Below are 9,851 nucleotides of genomic sequence, written 5' to 3'. Positions count from 1 at the left end.
GAGTCCTGCGTATACAGGGCCCTTAGCATTGTCAATGTTCCCTTCCATCTGTCCAGTAATCTCTGACCACCCACCACCATCAGGTATCGAGGTACTGTAGCATTAGGTCAAGAACAGTTAGGTGGGAAACATGGAATGGGGAAGCTTATTGAACTCCCTGCCACCACCCAGGTCTCATCACGAATGAAGTGCCAGTAGTGTCAGATGATTTTGTTTTTCAACTTGTATATGCACTTTATTAGTTAATATTACTTTGTGTTGTGTGTGAGTTATATGTATTGAGTGTGCATGTTGGTCCAGGGGAACATTGTTTTGTTTGGTGGTATATGTGTATACAGTTGAATGACAATAAACTGAACTTGAACTTCGTTTACACAGCTGCACATTAGATGTCAAAACCTATCATTTGTTTCAAGATACAATACATCCAATGGAAATAGTTATGTTATTGTGGCTTATATCAATAATTCCTATAATAACCATGTACCCTCTGACTATTGCTCTCTACTCCCTAATGGGCTGCACCTACTGTTAAAAATAAAGCTGGTTCACAGATACTGCCTAGTTTTTCCAAACCCACACACTTAGTATGTCACAAGTTCAAAAAAAGATAGTATTGCTAATGTACTTTATTGTATGCACTGTATTAGTTTATTTAGGTATTAATAACTATCACTATTTTAGGTGTGGGTATTAAAATGGATTTATTTAGGTTAAAATTATTGTTTATTGAATGTACTAGTCACAAGCATTTCTGGAATGTCTCTCCTGTGAACAAGAGATGAACCCAAAATGAATATTTAAAGAAAAAAATTAAATGGATAGGAAGAAATAGGATGAAGTGAATAACTTGAGGTAAAGTAGGTCAAACAGCTGGCCCCTTATGAAATTTGAGAGCCTTTCCTTGGGCCTTGTTCTGCAATAGCCTCTTCAGATCAAGTGACACACCTTCAACAAGCCAAGGTCATAACCAGCATCGTCTCAGTCATACTGGAATTTGTTTATTATTGTCATGTGTACTGAGGTACAATGAAAAGCTTGTCTTGCGTACAGATCAGTACACAGTACATGGCAAAACAGTACAAGGCAGTACAGCAGCTACAGAGAAAGAGTAGTGCAGTTGCAAGATCATAACGAGGTAGCAATACACACAAAATGCCGGAGGTACTGTGCAGGCTAGGCATCTATTGGAAAAGAGTAAACAATCACTTACAAGCATAACGAGGTAGATTGTGAGGTCAAGAGTCCATCTTATTGTACCAGGTAGCCATTCAACGATGTTTTAACAGAAGTTGTCCTCGAGCCTGGTGGAATATGCTTTTAGGTTTTTGTCTCTTCTGCCCAAATGGAGAGGGGAGAAGAGAGAATGTCAGCAATGGGTGGCGTCTTTGATTATGCTGGCTTCTTTACTGAAGCAGCACGTTGTATAGACAGAGTCCATCAAGGGGTGGCTGGTTTCCATGATGTTCTGAGCTGTCCATGACTCTAAAATTTCTTGTGGTGATTGGCAGAACAGTTGCCATAACAAGCTGTGATACAGCCAGATAGGACGCCTTTTATGGTGCATCAGTATAAATTGGTAAGAGTTGACAGAGACATGCCAAATTTCTTCAGCCTTTTGATGAAGTAGAGATGATGGTGAGCTTTCTTTCTCAGCTGTGGCACCAACAGGACACATTACCGTATTGATGTTCACTCCTAGAAGCTCTCAATATCAGCATCATTGGTGAAGGCAGAAGCACATGTTTTGCCTCCTTCCTCAAGTCAATGACCAGGTATTGACATTGGGAGAAAGGCTGTCATGACATATTACCAAGCTCTCTATCTCCTTCCTGTAGTCCAACTTACTTGAGATACAGCCAATTGGTGGTAACATATACAAAGTTGTTTTACATGGAGTTACAGCAGAATCTGACCACACAGATATGAGTGGATGGAGCTGAAGCAGTTGTGGGCTGCCAGTGTTGAGAATAATCTTTGTGAAGGTGTTGCTGCTGCCTATCCTACTTGACTACAGTCTATTGGTCAAGAAGTTGAGGATTGAATCCCAGGTGTTGACTTTGCTGATAATTTTGATTGTAATGAAGGTGGAGCTGTGATCAATAAATGAGAGTCTAATATAGATTCACTGTCCAGATGCTCCAGAGATGAGTGCAGGGCCAGAGAGATGGCATTTACTGTAGAATTGTTCTGGCATTAGAATGTTCTAAACTCACTGGGGAGGGATGTGCTGTTGACTGCAATGCTGGCCAACTTAGTTTGGTAGCCCATTACTGTATAGGATGTAAGCCCTGCTACAACTGGGACTCAATTTTGGATTAGTATTTTCTCTAGGTATCTCTGACAGCTTTATGGAGGTCATATCTCAATTTCTTGTGAAGGCAAATTCAGCTGTTTTGCATACTGGATTTTATGGAATAAGTTGTGAGCTATCTCCCCAGCAGCCCTGAGAACCTTGCCACCTTCAAATCCAGCTCTGATCTAGTAATTGTACCCAGCTGATTGAAATCTGGGGATTGGGGAGGGTGGGGTAGAGAACAGAGCACTGAAAGCAATCATAAGGCCAGGCAGCACTAATAGGCAACATTTCAGGACAAGGACCCTTCATTATGACTGGTTTAATTAGCAGACATGAGAGGAGCTGGAGTGATTGGGGAAATGCCACAGGTATAGAGACAAAATTTGTCAAGATTACAAATACTTTAAAAAGCCACAGTTGGAGATAGAAAAAAGAAACACACTTTGAAAAGAAAGTTACAACTACAGCAGGGAGAGAAAGAAAATGCGTGTTCACACTGTACAGAGTCAGCGAAGTGACATGTATTGGATAGAGTAGAAATGTTTTCAAGTGGCCGAGTTTTGCTTCAATTTGGAATAATTATGATTTGTGAGAAAATTATGTAAAAGGAGATAGGCTTTATCACTTTGCTATGAGGTAAGAGTTCAAAGTAAATTTATTATCAAAGTGCATATCACCATATACAACAGATTCATTTTATTTTGGGCATATTCAATAGATCCATAATAGAATAATCTGCAATTACATCCTGTGCAAAACCAATAAATACAGTAGCTTTGACATTTGATACATTGTGGTTAAATTGTATGTGTTAAATACATACATTATTTGACACCCATACATCAAGTCAAGTCACTTATTGTCATTTTGACTATAACTGCTGGTACAGTACATAGTAAAAATGAAACAATGTTTTTTCAGGCCCATGGTGTTACATGACACAGTACAAAAACTAGACTGAACTACATAAAAAACTACACTAGTTTTTTTAAATGCATTAGAATCAAAAAATATGCACGAAAGTTTGGAATTACATTGTGTAACAGTACAATGTACAATCAGCTGCTAAATACTGAGAATACAAGCACCTTAAATGTGATGATGAATTATTTTCTTTTTTACTTTTTTATATAATATTTTTATAATGAGTTCATGCTGGTTTTTTTACAAGCACATTTCATTTTTCCCCAATATGGTTGCTAGGTTTTACAGTGTTCAAGTTAAGAGAGATTCTTAGAACACCATCAAACTAGGCGTATAATATGAACTGCTGATAGGCAGGATTGGTTTCATTGAAGAGACACAGCTGTATAACATTCCTGCACATACAAGTTTAAAAAAATAGATAAACTCTGGTGTCTGGCAAAGGGAGAGAAACAAAAAAAAAAGGTTTCCATTGTTTTCCCTGTGTTTTTTTTTAAACTTCGAGGCAGGAAATGGATGTTTGCATTGTTAGCACTGGATGAGAAAACAGACAGTGGATTCTTGATGCCAATTAAGCATTTTCTTCCTTTCCTGAAATAGACCAGACTTCTGCAATAGATCTTTATGTCTGTTATTATTGGAATGTACTGTAGGAGGAGCTAAAAATCTGACTAAAACCAAAATATACGTTGCCACACTTCATTATTTCAGATTCACATCAATTATTAAACTAATGAATAATTTATTAATGAAATTACTCTATACAACTTCAAGCAATATTTTGAGATGCTTGAGTGAAATTGCTTTATTCCGGGCACTTGGCTTTCTCTTCATTAACAACCTTGCCCTCGTACATAAAAATATATTTGCTGATAACACCGTGCTCTACCTCTCTGCAAATCACTTGATCCAACAATCACTTTTATTCCGGTGGTGTCCATTTTATAATAAACTATTGTGAAATCAAAATCATCTCTAAGTTTTGCAAAGCCTAAACCTGTTAGTGTTGGGTTACATGAATGTTCCCTGTCACTGACAAACTCGCTATCTGTTCATCCTTCCACCTTTTCTATATTGCCCACCTCCACTATTTTTTTACACCTCATACAATGTAAATTCTCATTCACACATATAAATTTTACACTCAATTCTTCATTAATTTCTACATTGGTATTCCAATATTCTACAAGTTCCCAATTTCTCCCAAACTCTATATTCTGCCCTTAATGAATCAAAATTGCTCATTACCCTGTTTTTCAGACTTGAGATGCTATACAAAGTTAGAATCTTCACATCAAACACAACCTTCATTGATTCAATGCCAGCAGATCCAACTGATGCATAAAAGAAGCAATTTATCTTGATGTGAGCTTACACAAGTCTATATCTGAAAACCATCCGATTTTGGTTCAACAAAGGAAAAATTGAATGAAATGGACTGTAAAAACATCCTTCTGGTGATTTAGTTATTTCATTATTTCAAACAAACTAGTCTGAGTGTCTCTCAATAGATCATTCATTTAGCAACTGACTTTGTATATTCCTGTACTGAAATACTTTCTGAAGAAGGGCCTCAGCCCGAATATCAACTATTTAATCATTTCCATAGATGCTGCCTGACCTGCTGAGTTCCTCCAGCACCTTATGTGGGTAGCCTTGAATTTCCAGCATCTGCAGACTTTCCAGTGTCTCTAATACTTTGCATTGCTTTTTTTTTCTTTTCATAACTATATGCAATGATTTTAACATTGCCAATAATACTTGATAGAAACAATTCTTGTCAATTGTTTGATTTTAATTTATTAATAGACTATTCATAAATATACCACCTGGCTATCTTATATTTTCAAGAATTGCTGGCCTCTCTCCATTGTGCAAAGGGAAATCATTAGTAGAATTATTTCCTGTACAATCCAATTAGTCCTAGTAACTGGCATTGGTTTTGAAAATGACACCAACACTTTATCATAAAATATTTGGGATACTATCTGGAAAGCCAACAGTGTATGAAGTAAAGTATAAATGAGTGATTGCATCTAATGTCACCAATTCACTTATGTAATTCTACTGTGATCTAATTGTGCCATTAATCATTCAGTGGGACTATTTTGATGTGCTTCCCACACACATACCATTATTAGTGTTCTTGGTGGGAGAAGTCTTGGGTTTGGGAGGTGACAATAGATTTGCTTAGGTATGTAACTGCAATGCATTTTGTGGATGGTACACCCTGAAGCTGCAGTGTGCCACTGCTAAAGGCAATATTTGTTTAGGCTGGTGCATGGGATGTCGATCAAGCAGGTTGTTTGATCCTGAATGGCATCCTGTCTTCCCGTTCTCCAACTCTATAAACTTCACATAAACACCAATTTATTTTTCCCCCTTCTCAAAGTATCTTACCTTACATGTCAAAAGATTCAAACTTTAAATCTTTAATTTCATTTGTGATCTCATCTCTGCCAGTGAACTCTCTCTCAAACCCATGAAACTTCCTGACATTAGCCTCTTTTGTATCCATTGCTCTTATCCCATTCAAATTAGCAAATCTCTCACATTCCGATCACTGGAATATCCTATGTAGATGCTCATCCTTCTCCATTTCCTTCTCTCCTCTGAGTAAAACTTCCTCAATGCATATTTCGCTAACCAAGCTTTTAATCATCCATCAAATACAGTGGATTCTGGCTAACTGGGACACATTGAGACCAATACATTTTCGCCCAAATAAGTGGCTGCCCCAATAAGCCAAAGTCTCATGGAAATAGTTAAAAAGGTTTAAAAAAAAGACAAACAACTGTTTAATTGAGTAACAAATTATCTATTTAAATGAAATACAAAATAAATTAGAACACTAACAAAACTACTACAGTACTATTGAACTGTTTATTAGTTCCTTAATGGTTATTGACGGAAGAATTTGGTGTATGCTGCCATGTTCTTTTGATTGTCTGTAAATGATCAAAATCAGAGCAGGCACCTAATCCAGTAATGGACTGCCTTCGAACACAGCTATCAATGATTGCATTCTCCAAATTTTCATTTGCATTGTATTGTAACATTCAAGATGATTGTTGATACCTTCAAATTCTTCATAGTTTCTAACCATGTTGAGGTAGTGAAACTGTTTCATTTTCACTCCTGGCCATTTCTGGCATCTCCAAGCCTGAATACTTGAAGCCACAGTGAGCAAAACAGTTCTGAACCATTTTACTGTTCATTACACACCAACTATCAGTGACAAAAATCACTGCTTTTTGAACACACACAAGTGACGCTATTTAAAAATCATTCGCTCTAAGCTTGATTTAGTCTTTAATGGCCACATGACGTACATGCCAGTTAGAAACTATGCAGCAAGAATCTCCTGTCCCAATTAAGTGGCACAGTGTCCCAAATTAATGAAGGGAATCCCGGATATTTTCTCGATTTGTTTTTGTTCTTTAAGAGTAGCAGTTACTACTACTACTACTACTACCCCAAGGATGCTATTACACCTTGGGGTGTCAGAGTTCAATACCAGCAAGAAGTCTCTGCACATCCTCCCTGTGAAATGTCTGGTGCTCCGGTTTCCTCCCACAGTCCAAAGACGTAGTGGGTAGGTTAACTGGTCATTGTAAATTATCCTGTGATTAGGTTAGGGTTAAATTGGGGGGTTTTGATGTGGCACGGTTCAAAGGGCTGGAAGGGCCTGTTCCACGTCGTATCTCTAAATAGATAAAAGTGTTGTCACAAATAAGCAGCTGTCCCAATTAACTAATGGACCCATTAAACTGGAATCCACTGTATGTCCTTTTCTGACTCAGTGCATTATAACAATATTTACATGAAAGATAATGTAGGTGTTACTCTACTTCCAATTGACATCTATAGTTTTCTGTTGTTGGGACCATAAATTGTAAAATAAATCATAGTCAGGTATAAGTGATTTTCTGAAAATTTTGAATGTCTTTGGCAACATGAAAATTGTGCTAAATTGTTGCAGAGGTAAGCTTTATCACGTGATTGAAATAAATCTACCAATAGCTACATTGTTTTGCTTCACTGATAAACTGTTACATTTTGAAACTTAGTAAAGGTTACTTTGACAGCACCACTCTCCAACCAGGAAAAACAAAAAGCAGTACAAATGGAACACCATTCAATTTCCATTGTCAGCCACACACAGCGTTGTAGAGCAATGGCCCATCAAGTCCATGGCTACTATTATATATCTAACTATTATATAAGCAACACCCACAAAATGCTGGAGGAACTCAGCAGGCCAGGCAGCATCTATGGAAAAGGGTAAATATTTAACATTTCGAGCCGAGGACCCTGAGTTCCTCCAGTGTTGTGTTGCTTGGATTTCCAGCATCTGCAGATTTTCTTGTCTTTTAACTATTATCTATACTAGTTATATTTTATTCTCCCTCCATTCTCATCAACTTCACTCCTCCCCACCACAGCTGCAAAATCTACATTTTACATTGGCCAATTAACTTACCAACCCAGGTCTTCGGGATGTTGTAGGAAAGCAAAGCTATCACAGGGAGAACATACAATCTCCACACAGACAGCACTGGAAGTCAGCTGTGAACGTGAGTTACTGGGGTCTACCAACTACACTACTATGATTGTATATTTATCACAGTCCTACAGTGTCACACAGCTAATATTCAGAAATTCTTGACCCTACAGCAGGCCAGAAGGACTGGATGAATTCAACAAGATCTTCTCAAACCAACTAGAATGGACAATAAATGTGCCTTTGCTTATGCCAAGAATAGACAAAGTGTACAATAATACCCAAGTTAATCTCTGCATTACTTATGTCATTAGTTATTATCAGCTTCTCAGTGATAATAACTTCAGCAGCTATACGAAGAGAATGTCTTATGTGTCATTAATATCTACTCACATGAAATAAATTACATTAAAATAATTTTAAGTTTTCCTCTAACACACAGTATATTGTGTTTATATTAGATGTGTGGCTAAGGGTGACTTCATAGGAATTGCCCTAATTACTACTTTCATATCTCAAAGAAAAAAAACAATGAAGAGGAATGAAGAACAAATTTAGGTCTGAAGGTACACTGTGAGATGTAGTGGTGTTGGTGCAAATTTGGATCTCCTGTGTTGATTTGCCATTCCCAAGGTTTTCCCAGTGACTGTGTTGAAAACTGCTCCTCAGCATTACTATGGTTTCACTTAATATTCAAATATGAATTCTAAAAATACTATAAAAATGTAAATGAAGCACAAGAACTATATAGCATCTTCTACTCTCTCTGGATGGCAAAACCCCTCATCAAGGCTAACAAAATATTTGTCATGTGCTGTCAATGTTATAAATGAAAAGGAAAACAAATGTTAATTTTATGCAGAGGTCCCACATAGTGGCAGTGAGATAAATGATCAGATAATTTGCTTGTTGGGGAACAAATACTAGTCAGGATATGAGGAAAAAGGACTGAAGCTAACTGAATTGCTTCAAAAATCTAGAACAGTCTTCAATGAGGTGTTAGCAGTGGGAAGGGTGAGCAGCTTCAAGTTCCTGGACATCAGCATCTCAGAGGATCTGTCTTGGGCCCAGGATATTGATGTAGTCACTAAGAGTGCACACCAGAATCTCTACCTTGTTAGGAGTTTGAGGAGATTCAGTTTACCACAAATTTCTATAGACATATGGTTGCATAAGAGCCAGATATGGAGGCTTCAATGCACAGACAGCAGTAGGCTGTGGGGGTTTGTAGACTGAGCCAGCTCCTTCACAGACACAACCTTCCCATCAAGGGCATCTTTAAGAGGGCAGGGCCTCAAGGCGACGGCATCCATCATTAAGGACCTCCACCATCTAGAGCTTGCCCTCTTCTTACTACCATCAAGAAGGAGGAACAGGAATCTGAGCACCCACATACACCAATTCGGAAACAGCTTCATGGACCCACAAACACTAGCTCTTTATTCCTTTTCTCGTAATTTATAGTCATTTTATGACTTTGCACTGCACTGCTGCCACAAAACAACAAATGTCACATTATATAAATCAGTGATTAAAAAATATCTAATTCTGATTTTGGGCAGAATAATCAGTGTAATGTGTTTTTTAAACTTTATTATTTGTTTTTTCCATGGATATCTGATTTTCCTATGCAAAGTAATTACTTATCCAAAAGACAATACCTCTGTAAAGTCGAGCTAAATGATCTCCATGGTAGGTTTTGACACCCAGTTTTATCTTATTTCTCATAACAGCTCCGTTGCTGCATAGCTCTCAGTAGATGAATTTCCTTCAAGTAAATTCTAAGAAGACAGTTGTCCATTTCTTATCATGATCATTTCTTGTCTTTAGTGCCTGCAGTAATTTGCTTGCTACTCTGTCAATGGCACACCTCCAGGGTTGAACCAAACTGCCAGCAGGCTTGGTGTTATCCAGCCCTCAAGTGTGTCCAACATCAGTACTATCTTTGCCATGCTATATTTTTGCTGATCTGTTTTTGCTGATTTTTGTTGAAACCTCTTCCATATCTTTTTTCTTCTTTTCCTGTGGATTTATTATTGTCACATGTACCAGGGTGCAGTGAAAAGTTCGTCGAGGTAAAAAAATTACAATGCATAATAAAGTTTCAAAACTACAGAGAAGTGC

Source organism: Hemitrygon akajei, chromosome 14, assembly GCF_048418815.1.
Source record: "Hemitrygon akajei chromosome 14, sHemAka1.3, whole genome shotgun sequence".
Taxonomy (NCBI): Eukaryota; Metazoa; Chordata; class Chondrichthyes; order Myliobatiformes; family Dasyatidae; genus Hemitrygon; species Hemitrygon akajei.
This window is presented reverse-complemented; position numbering follows the sequence as displayed.